Consider the following 7,673-nt stretch of genomic DNA (forward strand, 5'->3'; position numbering starts at 1 on the left):
TGTCCAGGCTGGGCTCAGCACATAGTCCAGAGCTTACACAAGAACGGAGGAGAGCTAGGCATTGGTGGCTCACACCTGTAATCTTAGCTTCTCAGGAGGCTGAGATCTGTGGATTGAGTTTCAAAACCAGCCTAGACAGGAAAGTCCATGAGACTTCTTACCTCCAACTAACCAACAAAAAGTCAGATGTAGAGCTATGGTTCAAGTGGTGGAGCACCAGCCTTGAGTAGAAAAAGCTAAGGGACAGAACCCTGGTCCTGAATTCAAGCCTCAGTAGTTGCACGCGCGTGTGCACACGTACACACGCGCACACACACACACACACACACACACACACACACGAGGAGAGCATGGATGAGAATGGAGTGAAGGGCAAATGGAGGGCCTGGCCTCCTTCCCTGGCCAAAAAAAAAAAGGAAAGAGCACTGTGGAGACGTCTCCAGGATGCAGCAGGCCAGGCTGCCGCCCCCTGGCTCAACCCCACACTGGCGTGACCATACCGACAGCGGCTCTTCTCTTCAGCCAGCAGCGCAGGTGGTGTGAGGTGCCAGGCCCTGAGTGCAAAGCAGACCTCAAGGGCCTTCAGCAATAACTACATAGCAGAGACCAGATCGCTGGGGAGATGAGGGAGGGGGAGGGGGCATGGCTGTCTGTGGTGGGGGTGGGGGGCGCTGGCCAAGCCCCCGGAGCAGAGGAGGCACCCTGGCAATGTGAAGCTTCAAGGGGTCCTGCAGGCTGGGGCAGGGGGAGAGCTTCCTGCTGGTGCCTGACTGAGGCTCATGGGAGCACCAAGCAGCCACGGAGAGAACTGGGCCGGGTCCTTGGTGAACACCAAGGCCGCTGGTAGGCCACAGCCAGGGCGCATTGCAAACGCTTTCCTGGCCTTCTGTATTCTCACCTGTGAAGTGTGTGTGTGGGGGCGGGGGGAGCGGTGGCGACAAGCCTCACTGCTCAGACTGTAAGAAGCAAGCCAGGGGAAGGGTGGAGCCGAGGCAGCCCCCACTGGGTCTGCACAGCCTCCACCGGCTCCATCTGTGCTGGGCCAGGGCTCCCGCCCACCCTGGGGACACAGTACCCCACAGGTGCCAAATATATGATAGCTTAAAAAACAACAACACACTAGGCTCTGGTGGCACATGCCTGAAATCCCAGCTCCTCAGGAGGCTGAGATCTGAGGATCCTCATTCAGCAAGAAGCTGAAGTAGAGAGAGGTGGTTCAAGTGGTGGGGTGCCAGCCTGAGCAGAAAAAGCCAAGCAAGAGTGCAAGGCCCTAAGTTTAAGTTCTAGTGGTGTGCACAGATATACACAATCGCACAGACAGTGAGGAAGAGAAACTCTGGACCTCAAGGTGACAAGCGCATAGAGAGTAGATGGACTCAGAGCCGTTGGCCTTCACCGGGTGGTGCGTGTTAGCAGGGTGCACACCGTCTGCCCCAGAGGCAGGACAGAAGTTGCCGTGGGCACTGAGGTCTGGGGCCAAGAACGGCAGCTGTGGAGAGGGTTGACCCTGTTCCCCGGGCAGTGGTGCCAGCCTGTTTTCCATGGTGACTACAGAGCTCCCAGCTCCAAGGAGCTCCGAGCGTCTGGGCCAGGTTCCCAGGTCACCCCCTGGGCAGCACGCTGGAGGTGGGAAGGGCCAGCTGGGAAGTGTGGAGGCTGCCAGCTGCCAGTCAGTGGGATGGGCTCAGCCCTCCTTAATCTGTGCCCTGGGAGCCCCTCCCTGGCCCACCTCTGGCTTGGGCAGAGCTGGGGGCTGGGGTGGGAACTGAACTGAGTCCTTTCTCTAGACTGCCTGTGGGAGATGGGAGGAGCAGAGAGCAAAAGGATGACAACCTGGTAAACAAGGGCAGGTTTTCCAGGAGAGGACAGGGCAGGGCTCTGTCTGTAAGAGTGGAGACAGCGTCAAGTCCAAAGAAGGATCCGGGTTTAGTGGATAACCAGGGTCAGATCTCAGAACCAGAGCAAGAATCAGGGCTTTGTGTGGATGAAGGCGGGTCTCAGAGGGCACAGGGTCAGGCTCTGTCCTAAACTAGGGCCAAGGCTTAGTCTGTGACCAGAGCCAGGGCTAAATATTTAACCAGGGCCTAGCCTGTGTCCAGGACCAGGGCTTAAGTGTGTAAAATGGATCAGGGCTCAAAATGTGAGCAGTACCCAGGTTCAGTGTGTGACCAGAGACAGGGCTAGGAGTGTGACCAGGGCTCAGTGTGTATCCAGCTTTGGAGCTCAGGGTGTGTCTAGGTTCAAGGGTGAGGGTGTGTCTAGGATCAGACCTAGGATATATCTAGGATCAGGGCTCAGTGTATGTCTAGGATCAGGGCTCAGGGTGAGGTCAGGCTCGGAGCTCAGGCTGTGACCATGCCAAGAATTCAGTCTCTAAATCAGGGCCAGAGTTGAATATATGACCAGGCTTGGAAATAAGAGTATGAGCAGGGCTCAGTATATCACCAGGACTGGAGCTCAGAATGTGAGCAGGCTCAGGACTCAGTTTGGGTGCTCAGTGTGTAAGTAGGCTTAGGACTTCATGTGAGCAGAGACAAGGCTCAGGGGATGAGGTCCAAGAATCTCTGTGAGAACAGATTCAGGGTTCAGTGTGTGATCAGGAGCAGGGCCTGGTGTGTGAGTAGACTTGTGGCTGAGTGTGTAACCAAGCTCAGGGCCAGTGTTGTGACCAGGGCCAGGACTCAGAGTATGATTAGAAGCAAGGCTCGGAGCAAGGCCAGGGCTCAGTGTAATCAAGACTAGTAATTGTGTGTGTGTGTGTGTGTGTGTGTGTGTGTGTGTGTGTGTGTGTGTGTGTTCAGGCTCATGGCTCACTATATGAGCATGCTCAGGGCTTCGTATGCATCTGGGCCCAGGCCCAGGGCTCAGTGTGGGAATGTGCTCAGGGCTCTGTATCTGTCCTTAGAAAAGCTCTGTGTGAGCCGGGTTAGAGCTCAGCCTGTGACTGTGCCGAGGGTCTGCAGTTCCATGTGGAACTGAACTCGTGCTGTTAGGGCTAGCGTGGGTGGGATCCAGGCTTCCTCCACTCAGCATGAGGCCAAGGTAGACAGTCACAGCCCTAAGGTGGCCTCGGGGTACACTGGCGTCTTTTCTTGGATCTGGTGAGCCCAGTCCATCTTTGTTTTGTTTGGCTTTGTTTTTGAGACGGTCTTGCTCTGGGACCAGGCTGGCTTGGAACACGTGGTCCTCCTGCTTCCCCTCCTCCGTGCGGGGGTTAGAAGTGCATCACCACGTCCTGCTCCCTTCCCCTCTCCTCTTTCTATTTCATTAAAGAACCATCTCCTCTCAGCACTGTTCTAGTTGCCTGAGGGTTTTCTTTGTTTGTTTCCTGTTTTCTCGGTGCTGGTACTGAGGCTTGAACTCAGGGCCTAGGCTCTATCTTTTAGCTTTGTCTCCCAAGGCTGGTGCTCTACCACTGGAGCCATACCTCCACAGTCTTCAGATACTAGCCTTCAGGCAGCTAGGATTACAGGCAGGGACTGCTGGGACCTGGCACCCTTGGGCTTCTGGCCAGCCTCCCTGGCTTGGGAGGCCTGGCTTTCCTTGGGCTCCAGATAGCCCTAGTTAGTTCCCACCACCGGGCAGGGATTGCCTTAGGAGCAGGTGGGCACTCCCTGGCCCAGAGGCTGCCCACTTTGGGTGGGACAGCATTGGAAGACAATGGGAAGGAATGAGAGTGCGTGAGGGAGACAAAGATGGCTGGTGGGAAGGGGGTGGAGGCACGGCGGGTGGGTGGAGGCCAAAGCAGCCAAGCAGGTGAGGGCTGGGAGTGCCCTGGGCGGAAAAAGGCCATCAGGGGCATGCAGAGTGGCCGCACGGAGGCCAGCTTGCGGCTGGCTCTCCGCTGACGTCCGTCTCCTGCAGCCTGGAGGCCGAGCTCCGGGTCTTTAGCTAAGAGGGTATGGAGTCTGGTGGTGGCTGCCAGGAGGACATAACTGCCTGACTTTGGGCTTCTGGGGTGTAGGCTTCACAGCTACTCCAGACTTCAGCCTTGGCATCCAGCCTGGTCCTCCTCCTCAAGCTCACCTTCACAGAGCTTCCAGAATCTTCTTTTTCAAGTATGTCAGACCACATCTTACTTCTGCTGGAAACCCTCTGGTTCTTCTGCCCTGGGTTCTGGACCAGGTGACTTGGCTCCATTTGTGGGTCCCTCTGGCCCAAACACCCCCCCCAGCCCCACCCTCCCCGGTTTCCTACCCCAACACCACTGAGGCCTTAGTGGTGAGGGTGGGGTGGGGGCTGCTAGGGAGCTAAGGACAGTGGGTGGGACTGGCTGGGACTGTTATGGCAGTTCAGAAATCCCAAAGAACCCATTCCATTGGGCCAGGGGCTTCCATCAGTGCCTTTGCTTGGAGGGGGAAGGAGACCAGAGCAGTCAAGCACCACCTCCTAGGCCATCCAGCCACCTGGGCAGAGCCAGAGCTAAAGTTCAGGCTGTTGACCCCCGAAGTAGACCATCTGAGGGGAGCTCGGAGGCCCAAGAACACCAGGGCTTGAACTCAGGTGATGACCCGCACTTGTAATCTCAGCACCCAGAAGGCTGAGGCAGGAGATTGTGAGTTCGAGGCCCACTGGGGTTATGTTGCAAGACCCGATCTTCAAACAAGCAGACAAGATGAACTGAGTCCCCGTGTTGTCTCAAGCACCGAAGGAGGCCCTGTGTCTGAATCCAGGGGCGACTAATGTCGGGGGAACAGAGGGTCTGCCCAGCATCCTCCCAGGCCCATGGCCCCATAGCCTGCCTGGATGTGCTCCCGTCCTCCTGCGCAGCTGCCTTTCTCAGAGGCCCCGTGAGCCTGACAGTCTGCAGTGGCCCTGACTGATCACTTACTGGATGTGTGCACACACGTGCACACGTGCTGACAGCAGCTCCAGCTTCCGGGCCTGCGTGCAGCCAGGGCATGGGTCCTCTGTTCACTGCCCCAGGCTGTCCTCAAGGCTAAGAATAAGGTCACCTTGGTCCCACAGAAGTGGGGTGCCCAGATGGAATGAGGCCCACCCAGTTCTTGCTCAACCTGCTAGGTTGGTTTGGCCCTGTCAGCACCCCACACTTTGGGGGGGGGTGCTCCAGGCTACGCCCTTCCCACCACCATGTGGAGAGCAGGGGCACAGGCTCTGGGCTGCCCTCAGTGGTCTCTGTAGTGCACTGGGTTCAAGAGCCAGGCCTGGCTCCTCCAGCTGGCAGTGTGAGCCAGCCCCAAGGTTGGGGCGGGGGGAAGGGTGGGAGTCAGGCCTCGTTTCCACATCTGTAGCATCAGGCTATGGTTAAGTTCTCCTTGCTGGCACCAAGGGGAGTTTCTAGGTCAGGCTCTGAGGCAGCTGATCTCATGGCAGCCACATACCTGCTCCCGGAGCTGCTGGCCACGCGGGGAAGTGACTCTGAGGCTCCCTCCCTGTCCCCCTGTGGGGAGGGTCAAGGGGCACTCTACCTTCCTCTACCCTGTGGAAGCTGTGTGGTCTAGGCTCTGCTTCCTCCCCCCACGCCGTGCTTTCCCTAAGTGTATAGCATGTGGCCTTGGCATGGATTGTTGCAGGTTTACAGTCTCCACAAATGCCAAGGTCCTCATCTCTTCCCATTCTCCGTAGGGAGTCCTTCACAGAAGGCCAGGGCCAAGCAGCTGAGCCCAGCACCCTGCCAGGCCTCAGCAGCCTAGGTGAGGGACCTCCCTTTCCTGGCTCAGGTGGCCCCAGGACCCTTGTCTGGCTTCAGAGCTAGTGATGGTGCTGAAGCCACCTAAATGAGGTCTCTGCCTGTTCCTTGATGCCGCTTTGTGGATCCGGTGCCCCTCGGTGCTCCTCGGCAGTGGAGGGGAAAGAGGTCACACCCGTAGCATGGCTGTGGCCTTTGCCCTGCCCAAGCTTCGGTCTCCTCTTCTGTACATTGGGATGCTGAACAACCCAATGAAGACAGAGGGTTGGTATGCAAACTCATCCCAGGCCTCCATACCCGGAGACACAGATACTTCTGGAAGCTTCTCAGATACCCTGAAATTGACGAAGAAGGTGAAGTGCTCTGGGCAAGTCACATAGCATGGCACCCTGGGTAGGCACCGCTGGCGGCTTGGGCTGGGTCTGCACTCCTTGGAACTTGAGGAGCACTGTGTCCACATAGGAGGCCTTGGAGAACAGAAGGCAACTCACAGGGAAGGGCAAGAAGCCTGGCCTCAAGCCCCAGGCACCCCAAGGCTGGCAGGAGACCCAGGGCCATGTGCTGCCTGCCACAGCTGGCTCTGACTCACCTGGCACCGCAGGAGCCCCCAGTCCCAGAGCGGGGTGTGGGGGGGCTCATGAGGAAGGGGAGCCCCATCAATCCATGGTGGAACTTGGCTACCTCTAAAAGTGACATGGCAGTCAGGGTCTCAGTTTCCTCATCTGTGAAATGAGACGGTGCCAAAACACCAACCATGGAGCCGTCCTGGGTGTGTGTGTGCAGAAGCCTGGCGTGGCAGAAGTTTCCAGCGTGGACTCTGCGCAGGGCTCAGGGGGCTTCTGGCTGCAGATGGTGTGGTGTCAGAGCCAGGAGGCTAGGGATGCTCCTGTGGTGGAGGAAATCACAAAGCAGGGACAACGTGTGAAAATGCCAACAGAGCTGGGTATGGTGGTATACACCTGGAGTCTCAGCCCCGGGGAGACTGCCATGGGAGGAGACAGCTGGAGGCCAGCTTGGGCTCTACAGACCCTATCTCCACAATAAGTAAATAAACCACAAGGTCTGGAGATCTGCTCAGGGCCCGCAGACGTTGGGGAGAAGGGATACGGAAGGCCGGCAGGAGGGGGCAGATCCCAGGGAGACTTGGGGTCCAAGGGCAGGCTGCCCGCACCTGTGCTTCGTTCCTCCCACGTTCTCCACTTCCTCCAAAGGGAACTAAAGCAGCCCGAGGTGAAGGCTTCCTCCACCAGGAGCAGGAGGGAAATCAGCCCCAAACTCAGGTGCTGAGTCAGCCTGGCTGCCCCTGCTTCCCTTCCCTGGGAATGTGACTGGGGAGTGGGGGGGGGATGTTGGAGCCAGGGAGGACCTGGGGGACCTGGGAGGAACACCAAGACAAAGTGCCAACCTCAAGTCAGGCCTGGGCCACCAGAACCGCCCTCCAGCCCTGCCCTGCCCGTCCCTGCGGTCTGTCCCCTCTCCAGGACGGCTGCTTTGTCTCTGGCAGAGTGAGTGTGGGATTTTTTTCCCCCTTAGGTATTGGTGAAGCCTTTTCCAAAATTCCAGCCCCAGGAGGACTCAGCAGAGCAGTGATGACTTGGAGAGTTCTAGTAGCTCACCCCGTGCCCCTTAGAGCTCCTTCTGGGGCTCAGTGCAGTCGCCTCCTTTGGGAGTCACTGTGGCGGGCACTCCCTGGGCACTTGCTCCTTACCACGCCCATTTTACAGATAGGTAAACTGAGGGGAGCTGTCTGCCTGGGCCACCTGTTTGGACAACCGTGGGCTGAGCTGCTGGAGGAAAAGTAAGTCCCAGGCCTGGGCCCTGGGTGGGGTGGACAGGCTGGGTGGGGCCTGAAGGAGGGATCTCGATACCCAGTGGGCGCCCACGACCAATTAGCGGAGGAGGAAGAGGATGAGGAGGTTGTCGCAAGAGCCCAAGGTTTTGAAATTTGGTTTTGACAACCACCCTGGTGAACTTGATTCACCCCAGCAACCGGGACCCACCTGCTCCTGGGGCTGTGATGGCA

The sequence above is a fragment of the Dipodomys merriami genome, unplaced genomic scaffold, assembly GCF_024711535.1.
Source record: "Dipodomys merriami isolate MVZ:Mamm:240054 unplaced genomic scaffold, mDipMer1.0.p SCAF_174, whole genome shotgun sequence".
Classification (NCBI taxonomy): domain Eukaryota; kingdom Metazoa; phylum Chordata; class Mammalia; order Rodentia; family Heteromyidae; genus Dipodomys; species Dipodomys merriami.